Source organism: Narcine bancroftii, chromosome 2 (assembly GCF_036971445.1).
Source record: "Narcine bancroftii isolate sNarBan1 chromosome 2, sNarBan1.hap1, whole genome shotgun sequence".
Classification (NCBI taxonomy): Eukaryota; Metazoa; Chordata; class Chondrichthyes; order Torpediniformes; family Narcinidae; genus Narcine; species Narcine bancroftii.
Window position 1 is genome coordinate 80,959,245 of NC_091470.1, and position 14,058 is coordinate 80,973,302.

The 14,058-nt window shown below is 44.6% G+C and overlaps 1 protein-coding gene across 1 annotated transcript in view; it reads right to left on the bottom strand.

Annotated features, from left to right (window-relative positions):
• Nucleotides 1-14,058, bottom strand: part of capn3a (calpain 3a, (p94)) — a 198,180-nt gene that overhangs the window by 99,578 nt on the left and 84,544 nt on the right. The gene's annotated exons all lie outside the window — the stretch shown is intronic.

The window sequence follows — 14,058 nt, forward strand, 5'->3', positions numbered from 1 at the left end:
GACTTTTGACTGTCCATACTACATAAACTACATCCACTGCATCCCCTGTTTCTTCATGAGTTCAACAAGATTTGCCTTTGGTAAATCTATAGCCTTTCTTCTGTTAAACCAGACTTTGTCCAGTTTTTAGTTCTGTCACTCTATCACTCCCAAAGACTTCCCTACCTGAATGATCTATGACTTTGAGGTGTATTCTTGCTTTGTTATTCAACAAGAGCATAGCATTTCCTACTCTACAAACCTCAGACACCATCCTGAATCTATAGCTGTGAACAGGTTCTAATCCACATCTTCACAATCTCCTCCCAGCATTTAGAATGCAGCCCACCTGAAGCTGGTTGCTTATCCATGTTAAGTGTAGCTGGTGTTTGTAATACCTCCTCTTTTAACTTTTTCCCAACACACAATCTCATCTTTCTTAGTTAACAGCATCATCTTGATGAAGACTGATGTATAGTCTATATTCAGTACAGTGCCTCAGCATATCCTCCACATGTAGATTTTCTTTGCAGTATCCCAAGGTGAATGGTGCTGAAGGAGGGGAGAGATGTAAAGCTGAAGGTGTACTAAGCTTGTTTGGCCCCATTACTGTTCAATTCTGGGTACCATGCCATAGGAAAGAAAGGAAGGCTTTGGAGAAAATACAGAAAAAGAAACAGGAACTGAAATGGTTTAGGGAAGAGGGACATGAACAAGGACATACAACTTGAGAGCAGTCGTAGGCTATGGGCCCTCCAGCCTGTTCTGTCCTTTAATACTTGATCTGATTATAACCTCATCTCTGCTTTCTCATCTATACAGAGTAACCTTTCACATTTTTTTCTTATTATGTACCTATCTCTCCATGCCTTAAAAATACTTCAAGACTCTTTGAGGAAGAGAGTTCCTTAAATTCACCACCCATCTGAGAGAAATATAATTGCCATATCTCTGTCTTAAGTATGCAACTCTTTATTTCTAAACAAGGCACCCCTAGTTCTGGTTTCTCTCCAAACACCCCCTCCACGTCCACCCTATCAAGAACTACCCTGCCCAAGTATCTTGTATGCCTCAATGACGTCGACTCTCATTCTTCAGAACTCCAGTAGATACAAGTCCAACTTTTCAATTTTTCCTCATAAAGCATTACTGTAAAGACCCTGGCCAAACCTCAAGGAGCAAACCAACACCAATGCCTGCAATGGTCAAAATTGAGGGTCACACCCACCCTGAGAAGCTTGGCCTCCGGGCCTGTGTATGGTGTCTCTGCTGACACAGTTTATACTTCACAGCTGTCTTGCAGAATTCAGAAAAGGGTGCATTGATAAAGAGGGGAACTTTTATTTTGAATGGAGCACCGTTCAGAGCTCCCAATGATTCAGGAATTCACTCCCTTAGAACCACCTGGGCATGTATGCTGGTAGTGTGAGGGTTAAATTACTGTAAAAGTAATCCAGAAACCAAGTTTAAGTTCCATCAGGCTCACTGTGAAATTTAAATTCTTTCAACAATAGTCTGAAATTAGTTTGGGATAGCTATTCATTCATAATGATGTCCACTGTACTATCCGTGGATACTATTGCAATGAGTGTTGTAAACATCCATTTCAAGTTTATTGTCATCTGACTGCACAAGTGCAACCCAATGAAACAGCATTCTCCGGTGTTCGGTACAAAACATGCAGACACACAATCAGTCATAACACACATACAGTCAAACAATATATATATGTAAGACAAGTATTAATTTTTACAAATAAATGAATAAATATTGTTTTGTAGTGAGTTGTGAGCGAGCTCAGCGAAGAGACTGAAACAAAAAGCTGTGTGCTCCAGTATCACAACTGCTTTTATTTGAATCTTGTTCTGTAGCCTTTAAGCCTTATTCTGTTCTGCCCCAAATGTCTCGATGCTTGTGTCCTGATGACGCAAGCGCGCATGATGCAACCTTCTGGTCTGGACCGGAAGAGACAATCCCACGACACTATCCTTGACGTGGCTGCTCCACCGACCACGAGTGACAACAAGCAGGACCGGTTCACCACTACAAGGATGTGCGTTGCCACACAACCCCGCAGGCCCCCCTCTCCCCCACCCCATCCCAGAACCGGCACCAATTCCTTTGGAATGCGTCATGGGAGAGGCATGCTGTTTTGGCGGCCGACCTCTACACACTGGTGGGGGAGACTCTACTGACTGAGACAAGTCCACATGAACTGGCTTTAAATGGTCCAGCGTGAACACTTCCTTTCTGCCCCCAATGTCAAGGGTGAACGTTGAAGCGTTGCGGTGTAGCACCCTGTATGGGCCCTCATAAGGTTGTTGAAGGGGAGTCCAGTGTGCGTCCCTGCACACAGGAAGACCAGCTCGGGGGAGTGGGGGGGGTAGTTGTGGGGCAGTTGACCGTGTTGCGATGGCGGGGGCAGTGTGATGGAATCGAGTTTGTCATGCAGCTGGTCAATGACAATGGCATTATCGGCGTCATGCTTGGTTGCCGGGGGAAGGAACTGTCCCGGCATTGCAATGGTTTCTCTGTCGACTAGTTCGGCTGAGGATGTCCTGAGATCATCCTCGGATGCTGTGCGAATGCCTAAGAGAACCCAAGGCAGCTCATCCACCCAGGTGGTGGTGGAAACATTCAACTAGTCCATTGGCTTGAGGGTGGTAACCTGTAGAACAGTGCAGATGGGAGCCCAGGAGGCTGGAGAGTTGTGTCCACAGGGCAGAGATGAATTGTGCTCGTCGGTTGTAACCTCTGCCGGGACACTAAAACAGAAGACGCAGGTAGAGAGGAAAGCTCTGATGCATGTTTCTGTGGAGGCGTCTTAGATGGGTATGGCCTCTGGCAGGGAGTGAAATTGTGAGTAGGTAGCAGGATTCCAGGGAGACAGGCAGGAGTCTGACTATGTCTAGATGGACATGTTTGAACCTTCGGGTTGGGCCGAAGTGTTGGAGTATGTGCTTGGTGTGCCACTAGACCTTGGACTTCTGGCAGTATGTGCAGTTATTCTGGCAGTTTGTGCAGGCTGTGCCGAACAAATTTTGCGAATACTAGCTGCACTGTTGTGTGGATGGAGGGGTGCTATAAACAGTGGATTATGTCAAAAACCATTTCCTCAATTGTGCTAGTGGAAACATCGCAGAGGAGCATGGTGCCATCAGTGTCAAGCGGGAGATCTTGGAGCTGCAGCCCCGTGATTGCTGTTCTGAAGCTGAGTGTCTCAGGGTCGTTCTGTTGTGCCTGAGCCAGATCATAGTAGTTGATGCCCTGTGACAGAGCGTTGACTGTAGGCCTGGAAAGGCATCGGCAACAACATTTCACTTTCCAGTGCGGTGTCGGATAGCAGTGATGAATTCAGAGACATAAGACAAGTGCCTTTGTTTTTTGGCAGACCACGGGTTGGAGGACTCTGCGAAGGCAAAGTAAGCAGCTTGTGGTGGGTGGAGACTGTGAACGGGTGCCCTTCCAGGAAGTAACGGAAGTGGCGGACAGCCAAGTAGAGGGCGAGTAGTTATCTGTCAAATGCACTGTACTTCAATTTGGGCGGTCACAGGGGTCGAATGAAGAAAGTGAGGGATAGCCATGAATGGTTCCAGAACAGTGCCCATGGCCGTGTTGGGCGCGTTGACAGTTAAGGCTGTCGGTACATCTATCTGTGGGTATAGCAGTATCATAGTGTGGGCCAGAGCTTCTTTAGTCTGTTTGAATGCACTGTGTGCCTCCTCTGCCCATCCCAACTCCTTCGATGAGCCTGCCATTAATGTGAAGAGAAGGAGCATAATCTTGGCTGCAGGGATGAACTTGTTGTAGAAATTCACCGTGCCCACGAATTCCTGAAGGCCCTTCAGTGTCATTGGTCTGGCAAAATGCCGGATGGCATTGACTTTGTCTGGTAAAGGGGTGGCGCTGGTTGGGGTGATCTTGTGTCCCAGAAAGTCTATGTCTGAGGCTGAACTGGCACTTTTCTGGATTAACTGTGAGGCCAAACCGTGCAAGGTGAGTGAACAGCTGATGGATGTGTGTCATGTGTTCTACAGGTGAACTGCTGGCTACCAGGATGTTGAGGTCAATGAAAAGGAAAAGCAAGTCTCTCCCAACCACGTCCATGAGGCACTGAAAGGTCTGGGCCACATTTTTCAAACCAAACAGCATACGCAGGAACTCGAAGAGGCCAAACGGGGTGATGATAGTGGTCTTTTGGACGTTGTCTGGGTGTACAAGGATCTGATGGTATCCCCGGATTAAGTCGACTTTGGAGAAAAGCTTTGTGCCATGAAGATTCGCTGCAAAATCTTTGATATGGGAAATTGGGTAGCAGTCCAATGTCGTTGCGTTGCTGAGACATCTGTAATTGCTGCAGGGCCTCCAGCTGCCATTGGACTTGGGCACCAAGTGGAGGGGTGGTGCTCATGGACTATAGGAATGACAGGCAATACCTAGCTCATCCATGCACCTAAACTCTTCCTTGGCGAGCTTGAGTTTATCTGGGACGAGGCGGCAGGCATGCGAATGCAATGATGGACCAGTGGTAGCAATATGGTGTTGGCCACCATGTTTGGGCATGGCTGCCATGAACTGTGGGCACAGAATGGAGGGAAAGTCTGCAAGGATTGGCAGTACTGGCTGTGTTTGGTCTCCACAGAAGTGAGCTGGGTAGATGGTTCTTTTGATTTGCCGCGGGGCAATGTACGGAAGGTCTGAATGTGGACTAGTCGCTTGCCCTGGAGATCGATGAGTAGACCCAGAGAAAATCTGGGCCAAGCAAGGGTTTGTCCAATGAAATAAGGGTGAAGGACCATTGGAATGTGCTTTTGCCAAAACGTACAGGAATCTGCCTTTCTCCAAAAGTTCGGATGGTGGTGTTATTGGCAGCCCAAAGGGAAGGACCGTGGGGTCTCATGCACCATAGGTGGCTGGCCACATCATTTCCCGGGATTGAACATAGCTGGTGGCATCTGCGGTGGGACACTCCCCAACGTTGGTGATAGAAACACCATTTGGTATTGGGCCTCTCCATCCTCTGACAGGGAGGGGCCTGCTCATGTGATGGACTAGACTTAGGCGTTGTCCTCTGTGGTGGCTGCAAAACACGGTTGATGGGTCTATGGCTTTGCCAGTGCCAGTGCTCAGCAGGACAGTATTCGACATTCTGCCACCTACCCAAACAGACTGTGGTATTTCCATCAAGATGCCCAGAATCCAGTTACAGAGAGGGGTGCTACGTCCCAGCAAGGACAGCTTCTCCACCAGCCTCTGGGGAATGATCAGATTAATCGCCAGAGTCAATGAACAGCAACCTAGCGTATGAAACATCATTCTCTAGGTGGGTCGGAAGGGAGAAAACTATAGCATCGTCTATGGAACAGTTTCTTCTGCAAATGAATTGAAATGGGTGCAGTGTCTCTGGGAGATGTGTTCTGATATTTGAAGCATTTCATAATGATGGAGGTCAGTGCCACAGGGTGGTAAGTCATTTAAACCTGTTATTGTCACCCTCTTGGATACCGGGTGTCTAGAACCCTGTGGGAACAATGGACTGATGTGTTAAAGATGTCCGTGAAGAACTCCGTCAATTCTTCTGCAGAGTCCTTCAGTACATGACCAGTAATGTTATATGCTCCCACTGCTTCATGTGGATAAGGTTCTCCTCACCTCAGTCATAGCTATGCAGGGGGCTCATTCATCGGGGGAGACAGCCTTCTTCGGCGACATGCTGTTTTTCTCATCAAACTGTGCATAGATGAAGTTCAGTCCATCCTGAAGGGAGGCGTCGTTGTCTTTAACTCACAAGGACTTGTGACCTGTTAGTCTTGATCTCTTGCCATGTGCATTTCATGTCACACAGCTCTCTGTGCGTAACCCCACTTTGCCTTTTGGATTGCAATGGAGATTTCAGCCCTGGCTGATCTTAGTTCCATTTGGTTCCCAAACCAAAGAAAACCTGCCTGGAGAGATAAAAGAGGGACCTGAGAGACAACTCAGAGGGTGATCCATTTCTGGAATGAACTGCAAATGGAAACTATAGAAATGGGTATGATTTTGATGTTCAAAAGGAATTTGGACAGATACATGGATTGGAAGGGCATAGAAAGATTGGGACTAAATCAAGACAAATGATATTAGACCCCAGAGTACCAATTTAGTCATCATTGACAAGTTGACCCATGTGGTATAACACTATGGCTAAAGTGCATTGATAAATTATCAGCCCACAGTCTTACTGAATGATGGAACTGGGATGAGCAACTTCCAAAAACAATAAACATTTCTTATGCCCTTCCCTGGCAACTTCCTGCTACAAATATAGGGACTTCCTCCTTCATGAACTGAGTGCCCCTTAACTGCATGTCCAAAACGTGTGTGTGTGTGCGCGTGTGTGTGTGTGTGTGTGTGTGTGTGTGTGTGTGTGTGTGTGTGTGTGTGTGTGTGTGTGTGTGTGTGTGTGTGTGTGTGTGTGTGTGTGTGTGTTGGGGTTGCAAGATACCTTCTGCTGCTAATTGCTGAAACAAGCAGAATCTTCAATGCATCCACAGTTAAATCAGCTGCCAAAGCTTTTTATAGCTCAACTAAGCTTTCATGAAATGATATCACTGACTCAGCAAATCTCTGGTACGCTGACATGAGAATGTATACCAGGGGCAGCCAAACTTTTTGCAAAAAATATAAGGAGTCATGGGTCAAACAACATTAAGCCCAGCAGCTTTCAACCAGTTACACTTCAAGAAAAATTGTGCTTTTAGACCAGTCTTGCAGCGAGGGAGAGCTGCATAACAGGAGAGTCATGCTGAGGCCACGTCACTGGTGATGTCAGAAGGCTGCCAGACCACTGCAAAGTTGCCTCTTTCTGCAGTTGGGCAGAGTGGCTTGTGTGACATCCTGTGGGGAAATTGCCCTGCCCTGCCCATTACTGCCAGAAAGATAATTTGCTCACCTAGTTTGGGATCTTACTGTGCAGTCAGCTGCAGGAGGCAGGAGGGACTGGACTTCAGAGCCGTCTCCACTGATTAGGAGGTGATGGTACCCTCTGAAGGAAATGCAAGAGGTCCTGCAGAGATTCAGGTGCCTCCCCAATGAACAGCCATTGATAGGCTGAGTGTTCTTGTTGCTGCCATCAGGAAAAAGGTATTGGTGCCACAAGACTCACAGAACCAGGTTCAGGAACAGCTACTACCCCTCCACCATCAGACTCCTCAATGAAAAACTCCATCAGAGACTCATTTAAGGACTCTTACTTATGCACTTTATTGATTTTATTTTTTATTCTCTCTGTATTGCATAGTTTGTTTACATTTGTTATCGGTTTACAGTTCTTTATTTGTTTACATGTATACACTGGGTACAGTTTTGTTTTGTAATTCTGCTGCACCTGCAGGAAAAAGAATCTCAGGGTTGTATGTGATGTCATGTATGTACTCTGACAAGAAATCTGAAATCCACATTAACCCTCACACATATAGAAGGGTTTTATCACTGAGTGAATTCTGTTCAAATGCTTTTTAAATGCTGTGATTGTGTACCCACCTTGACCACCCCCTTGAGCAACTTGTTCCATATTCCACCACTCTCTGTGGGATAAATTTACACCTCATATCCTTGAAGTATTTCCCATTTCCCCTTAAATCAATGTCTTCTTGTTTTAAGAGTCCCCTACCCTTGGAAAATGACTATGAATACTACCCTATCTCTGGTCCTCAGAACTTTATAAACCTCCATAAATTCCACCCACTACCTCATGTGATCCAGTGAAAACAATCTAGTCTAAACAATCTCTCCTTCTAACTAAAGGGATCCATTCCAGGCCACATCCCAGTGAGTTCTTCTGCATTGTTTCTAATGCTTCCACATCCTTCTATAACATGGTGGCCAGACTGCACACAAGATATATCCCAGGTATGGCCTAATCAGCTACAGCTGGAACACAATGTCCCATCTCTTATTTTCACTATCCCTGTCTATGAAGGCAGGCAAGCTAAACACCTTCATTATCCTATCTACCCATGTCACCACTTTAAGGGAGATATAAACTTGCACCCAAAGTCCCTCTGTGCACCAACATTTCTAAAGTCTGCCATTTAGTACAACATTATTACAGCACCAGCGGCCCAGGTTTGAATCTGGTGCTGTCTGTAAGGAGTTTGTACCTTCTCCCCATGATCTGAGTGAGTTTTCTTTGGGTGTTCCGGTTTCCTTCTACCCTCTAAAACATACAGGGTTCATAGGTTAATTGGGAGTGATTCACACGATTTCAAGATTTCAGAGAAGAAGGCGGCCTATTGGCCCATTGAGTCTGCTCCGGTAGTTTGATTATGAGCTGATCTATCCTTCCACTTAGCCCTGCTCCCTGGCTTTCTCCCTATAACTCTTGATGCCCTGATTAATCAAATACCTGTCAATTGCTGTCTTAAATACACCCAACGATCTCACTTCTACAACCACCTGTGGCAACAAGTTCCATAGGCTCTTGTCCCTCTGACTAAAGAAATTTTTCCACATCTCTGTTTTAAATTGACACCCTTTTACCCTGAAGTTGTGCCCGCTTGTCCTAGACTCCCCTACCATGGAAAACAACCTTGCCACATCTACTCCGTTCAGGCTTTCAGAATTCAAAATGCCCCTGAGGATCCCCCTCATCCTTCTGTGCACCAATAGAACAGTACAAGAGCTGACAATTGTTCCTCATTTCCTAACCCTTTCATTCCTTGCATCATTCGAATAAATCTTCTCTGAACCCTCTCCAAAGACAGCACGTTTTCTCAAATATGGCGCCAAAAACTGTACATAGTACTCCAAGTGAGGTCGCACTTGTGCTTTATAGAGTCTCAACGTTACATCCTTGCTCTTGTATACTTATCCCTCTAGAAATGAATGCCAACATTGTATTCATCTTCATCACCACCTGGAGGTCAACCTTTAAAGTATCCTGCATGAGAACTCCCAAGACCTTGGAATTTTCTCCCCATCTAAATATGTCTGCCCATCTATTTCTTCTATCAAACTGCATGACCATACACTTTCCAACATTTTACTTCATCTGCCACCTCTTTTCTCATTCTCCTGATCTATCGAAGTCTCTTTGCAGCCTTTCGGTATCCTCAGCACCACCTCCCCTACCACCTATTTTGGTATCATCTGCAAATTTAGCCATCTTTTCCATAATTCAAATCATTTATACACAACATAAAAAGAAGCGGCCCCACTCTGGCCCCTGCAGAACACCCCCGGTAACCGGTAGCCAACCAGAATAGGATCCCTTTATTCCTTCTCTGTTTCCTGGCAACCAATGCTCTAGCCATATGAGTATCCTTCCTGTAATTCCATGGGCTCTCATCCTGTTTAGCAGCCTTAAGTGTGGTACCTTGTCAAAGGCCTTTTGAAAGTCCAGGTACACAACATCCACTGCATCTCCCCTGTCCAACCTCCTTGTGATCTCTTACAAAAATCACAATAGATTTGTCAGGCATGATTTTCCTTTAAGGAAACCATGCTGACTTGAGCTTATCTTTTCGTGCATCTCCAGGTTTTCTGCAATCTCATTCTTGACAATCAACTCCAAAAACTTCCAAACAAACCACAGTCAGGCCGATAGCTCTATAATTTCCTTTCTGCTGCCTTGCTCCCTTCTTAAATATTGGAATGACATTTGTGATCCTCCAGTCCACCAGAACCATGCCAGACTCCATTGATCCCTGGAAGATCATTACCAGTGCCTCCACGATTTCTAAAGCCACCTCCTTCAGAACCAAAGGGTGCATTCCATCTGGTGCGTGAGACCTATCTAGCCTTAGACCATTTAGCTCCCAAGTACCTTCTCTTGTGATCTTGACCAATTCACTTCTCTCCCCAAGGAGCCATGAGAGTACAGTATGCTACTAGTGTCTTCCTCAGTGAATACTGATCCAAATATTTATTCAGTTCCTCTGCTGTCTCCTTGTCTCCAATTACAATTTTCCCATGTCTACTTTGATCACTCTTTTACTCTTTTGTATATTTAAAAAGCTTTTAGTATCCTCTTCAATATTATTTGCTAACCTCCTTTCATAATTCATCTTTTCCTTCCTAATCATCTTCTTAGTTGTCTTCTCCAAGTTTTTGAAAGTTTCCCAGTCCTCCATCTTCCCACTACTTTTTGCTTCCTTGTCTGCCCTCTCTTTTGCTTTTACTTTGGCATTAACTCCTCTCATTAGCCACAATTGTCGCATTTTTCCATTCACAATTTTCTTTCTTGTTGGTATTTACCTGTCCTGCACTTTCCTCATTTCGTGCATAAACTCCAGCCATTGCTGATCTGCAGTCTTCCCCATTAGTGGCTTTTTCCAATTGACTGTGGCCAGTTCCTCTCTCATGCAGCTGTAATTTCCTTTGCTCCACTGAAATAGCGACACATCAGACTCTAACCTCCCCTTTTCAAATTTCACAGTGAACTCAATCATATTGTCAATCATTAAGGTCCCTTTACCTTAAGCTCTCTAAACACCTCTGGTTCATCAGCATCTAATAGCCTGAATATACCTCCTAACATCCTGAATGTGCATGGGATTGTCTGATCTCAGAAGCCAAGCAGGCACAGGACTGGTCAGTACATGGAGGGGAGAGTACCTAGGAACACCAGGTGCTGTGGGTTTATAAGAGGGGCACTGGACAAAGTGGCGACTCTCTGTCTGCCTTACGGTAGCCAAAAAATGTTAAAGAAATTCATGTATGTAACATCCTAAATGTAGTATTATGTGACAATAATGGAACCTTTACCTTTACACAGCACTCAATCCAGAACAGCAACAAGCTGCTCCAAAATTCCATCCTGTAAGCATTGCACAAACTCTCTCTCCTTAGATACCAAACCGAACTCTTTTCCCAATGGTACTTTCATGTTAAAATCCCCCATGATTATCAATACACTATCCTTCTGACATATCTATTTCCAGGTGTATCTTGTAATCCACATCCCGGTTGCTGTGTGGGGGCCTGTATATAACTGCCATTAATATCCTTTTACCTTTCCTTTTCCTTACTCAACCCATAAGGATTCTACCTCCTCTGATCCAATGTCCCTTCTTTCTAAAGATTTAATATTGTTGCTTACCAGCAGAGCCACGTTGCCCCCTTGACCTACCTGCCTATCATTGCGATACACCATGTATTCTTGAACGTTCAGCTCCCAATGACATCCATCCTTGAGCCACGACTCAGTAATGGCCACAGCATCGTACTCTCCAATCTGTAGCTGTACATCATGATCCTCCACCTTGTTTCTAATGCTGTGCGCATTTAAGCTTAATACCTTTAGACCAGTTTTTGAATGCACCATGTTTCTGTCATCCCTCCAACTAATATTTTGTCTCGTCGCCTGTCTGTCATCATTTACTTTACTGCTGTTTCCCCCTTCTTCAGCCCAGCACTCTGGTTCCCATCCCCCTGCCAAATTCATTAATTGAGATGGAAGGGCCTTCTACCATGCTGTATTGTGAAAATGTAATTTTTTTAAAAATTACTACGTATGTCTGGCCTGTTTTAGATCACTTAAAATACATTAGTTCACATTTGACTGGATTAAATTCCATCTGCCACCACTCCTTCAACTTTCCAGCAAACCTAGGTCCCTCTGTATCCTGAACAACTGTCCTCGCTATCTTTAATTTCACCAATCTTCGTGTCATTAGCAAATGTACTTACCAGAAACAGACATTCTCATCCATTTGACAATTTGGAATAGGGTGCATAAAACTGTAGTGAAAACAGACTTAAGAGAACTTTTCTAAATGGAACTGTTTAAATACTTAAGAGGGACAGGGAATTCGCTGGTAACTCTTCAGTTTCCTTCACAGTATACGATTCTAATTTTTACAATGTCTGGCGGATTGGTCAGAGAAACTCCCCATCCCTTTCTCCCCCACCCCCCCATTCTCTGCACTGCCTTAAATCCCAAACCTTCAGGACAGGGCTGTGTATGCCTCATATGTTCTGCTCCCTCAGTAAAACCATGTCCTTGTGCTTCCTGGATGAGCTCATATTTGTAGGTGGCCACTTGAACAAGGTTCAGTAGCCATGAAATAATTAATTAACAGCCATTAAAACATTACACAGAACCATAGAAAATTACAGCCCAGAAACAGACCCCTTTGGCCCTTCTAGTCAGTGCTGAACCATTTTTCTGCCAAGTTCCTCAGAGCCCTCCAAACCTCTCCCATCCATGCATCTGTTCAAATTCTTCTTAAATGTTAAAATTGAGCCTGCATTTACCACTTCAGCTGGCAGCTCGTTCCACACTCCCTCACTTTCTGTGTGAAGGAATTCCGCCTTATGTTCCTCCTCCTAAACTTCTCCTCTTTCACCCTTAACTCATGTCCTCAGCTTTGTATATCAGCTATCCTCAGTGGAAAAAGCCTACTTATATTTACACTGTCTACCCCACCCCCTCATAATTTTAAATACCTCTATCAAATCTCTCCTCATTCTTCTATACTCCAGGGAATAAAGTCCTAACCTGTTTAACCTTTCACTGTAACTCAGTTCCTGAAGTCCGGGCAACTTCCTAGTTAATCTTCTTTGCACTTTTTCTATCTTATTGGTATCTTTCCTGTTGTTAAAGTGACCAAAACTGCACACATTTCTCCAAATGTAGCCTTACCAAAGTCACCACTAATGAGACCATTATCTCCTACCCTGCAACATGAATAATATTGGACACTCTTCCTTTCTACTGCTGTGACATTTAAAGTCTGCACTAACTTGTCTGTCGAGGTTTGCAAGGGTGATCATGATCCCAATATTAGAAACAGAATGAGATCCCTGGCACAGAGAATGCAAGGACAGAATGAAAGCATAAGCCATTTAAAATCTCACACAGAATAAAATTTAGTTGAGAAATCTCAAGCATTAACAGAGAATGAAATAAGTGTTGTTAAACAAGAAAATCTGCAGTTGTTGGGGTCTAGTGGGATCCACAAAACTGCTGGAGAAACTCAGCAGGTCACGCAACATCCACCGGAAGTAAATATGTACATTTTTTAATGTTACAATGCAGAAGCAAGTTTCTTTGCTGAAACTGTGTTTCTCTTTCATGCAACCACTTCTAATTCTAAACTGAAGTCCATGAGTATCAAAGGAAAACAACAATCCAACAAAGTCAGACTTCACTCAAAGAAAGACGGCTGTGGATGTTGGAGGTCAATCATCCCTGTACCAAATCATCACTGCAGAAGTTGCTCAGGGTTGTGGCCACAACCCAACTGCCTTCAACTGCTTTGTTAGTGACCTGCCTTCAATAAGGTCTGAATTGAGGATGTTCACTGATGCTTGCACACTGTTCAATTCCATTCATAACTTCTTAGCAAACAAAGTTCATCCTGCATGCAGCAAGGCTTGGACAACATTCAGGCATGGGCTGATATGTGACAAATAATATTTGCTTCATAAAAGTGCCAGGCAATTACCTTCTCAAGGAAAGAGGAATTTAACTACTTACCCTTGATGTTCAAATGATTATCATTACCAGTTCCTGCATCAGTAATATCCTGGAGATCAGCAGATCAGAGGCTGGGTATCTACTCCTTCAATCTGGCCTGCTAAGCATGTCCTACACCCTCACCATTAACAACAGATAGTCAAGTCAAGTTCATTTTCATCTGATCGCACAAGTACAACCCGACGAAACAGTGTTCTCTGGTCCTCAATGCAAAACATGCAGGCACATAGCCAGACATAAAACACATAGAGACAAACAATACACATGCAGGACAAGTATTCATCTATACCAATAAATAAATATTGCTTTATAAATATGATGGTCTCAGATGGTTAGGGTGAACAATTCCTTTAGTTGTTCAGTGTTCCCACTGCCTGTGGTGGTGTTGGCTCTGAATCTCATGTATCGCTATCCAAATGGGAGCAGCTGAAAGATGTGTGTGGGTGGAAGGAGGCCCAATGATTTTGTGTCCACTCTTCAGACAAAGACCCAGTAGATTAAGTCAACTGGGGGGAGGGAGACACCAGTGATCCACTCTGCCACTCTTATAGTCCTTTGGACTAACCTCTGATCTATTTCCCTGCAGCATCCGCATCACACTGTGACGCAGCTGGCAA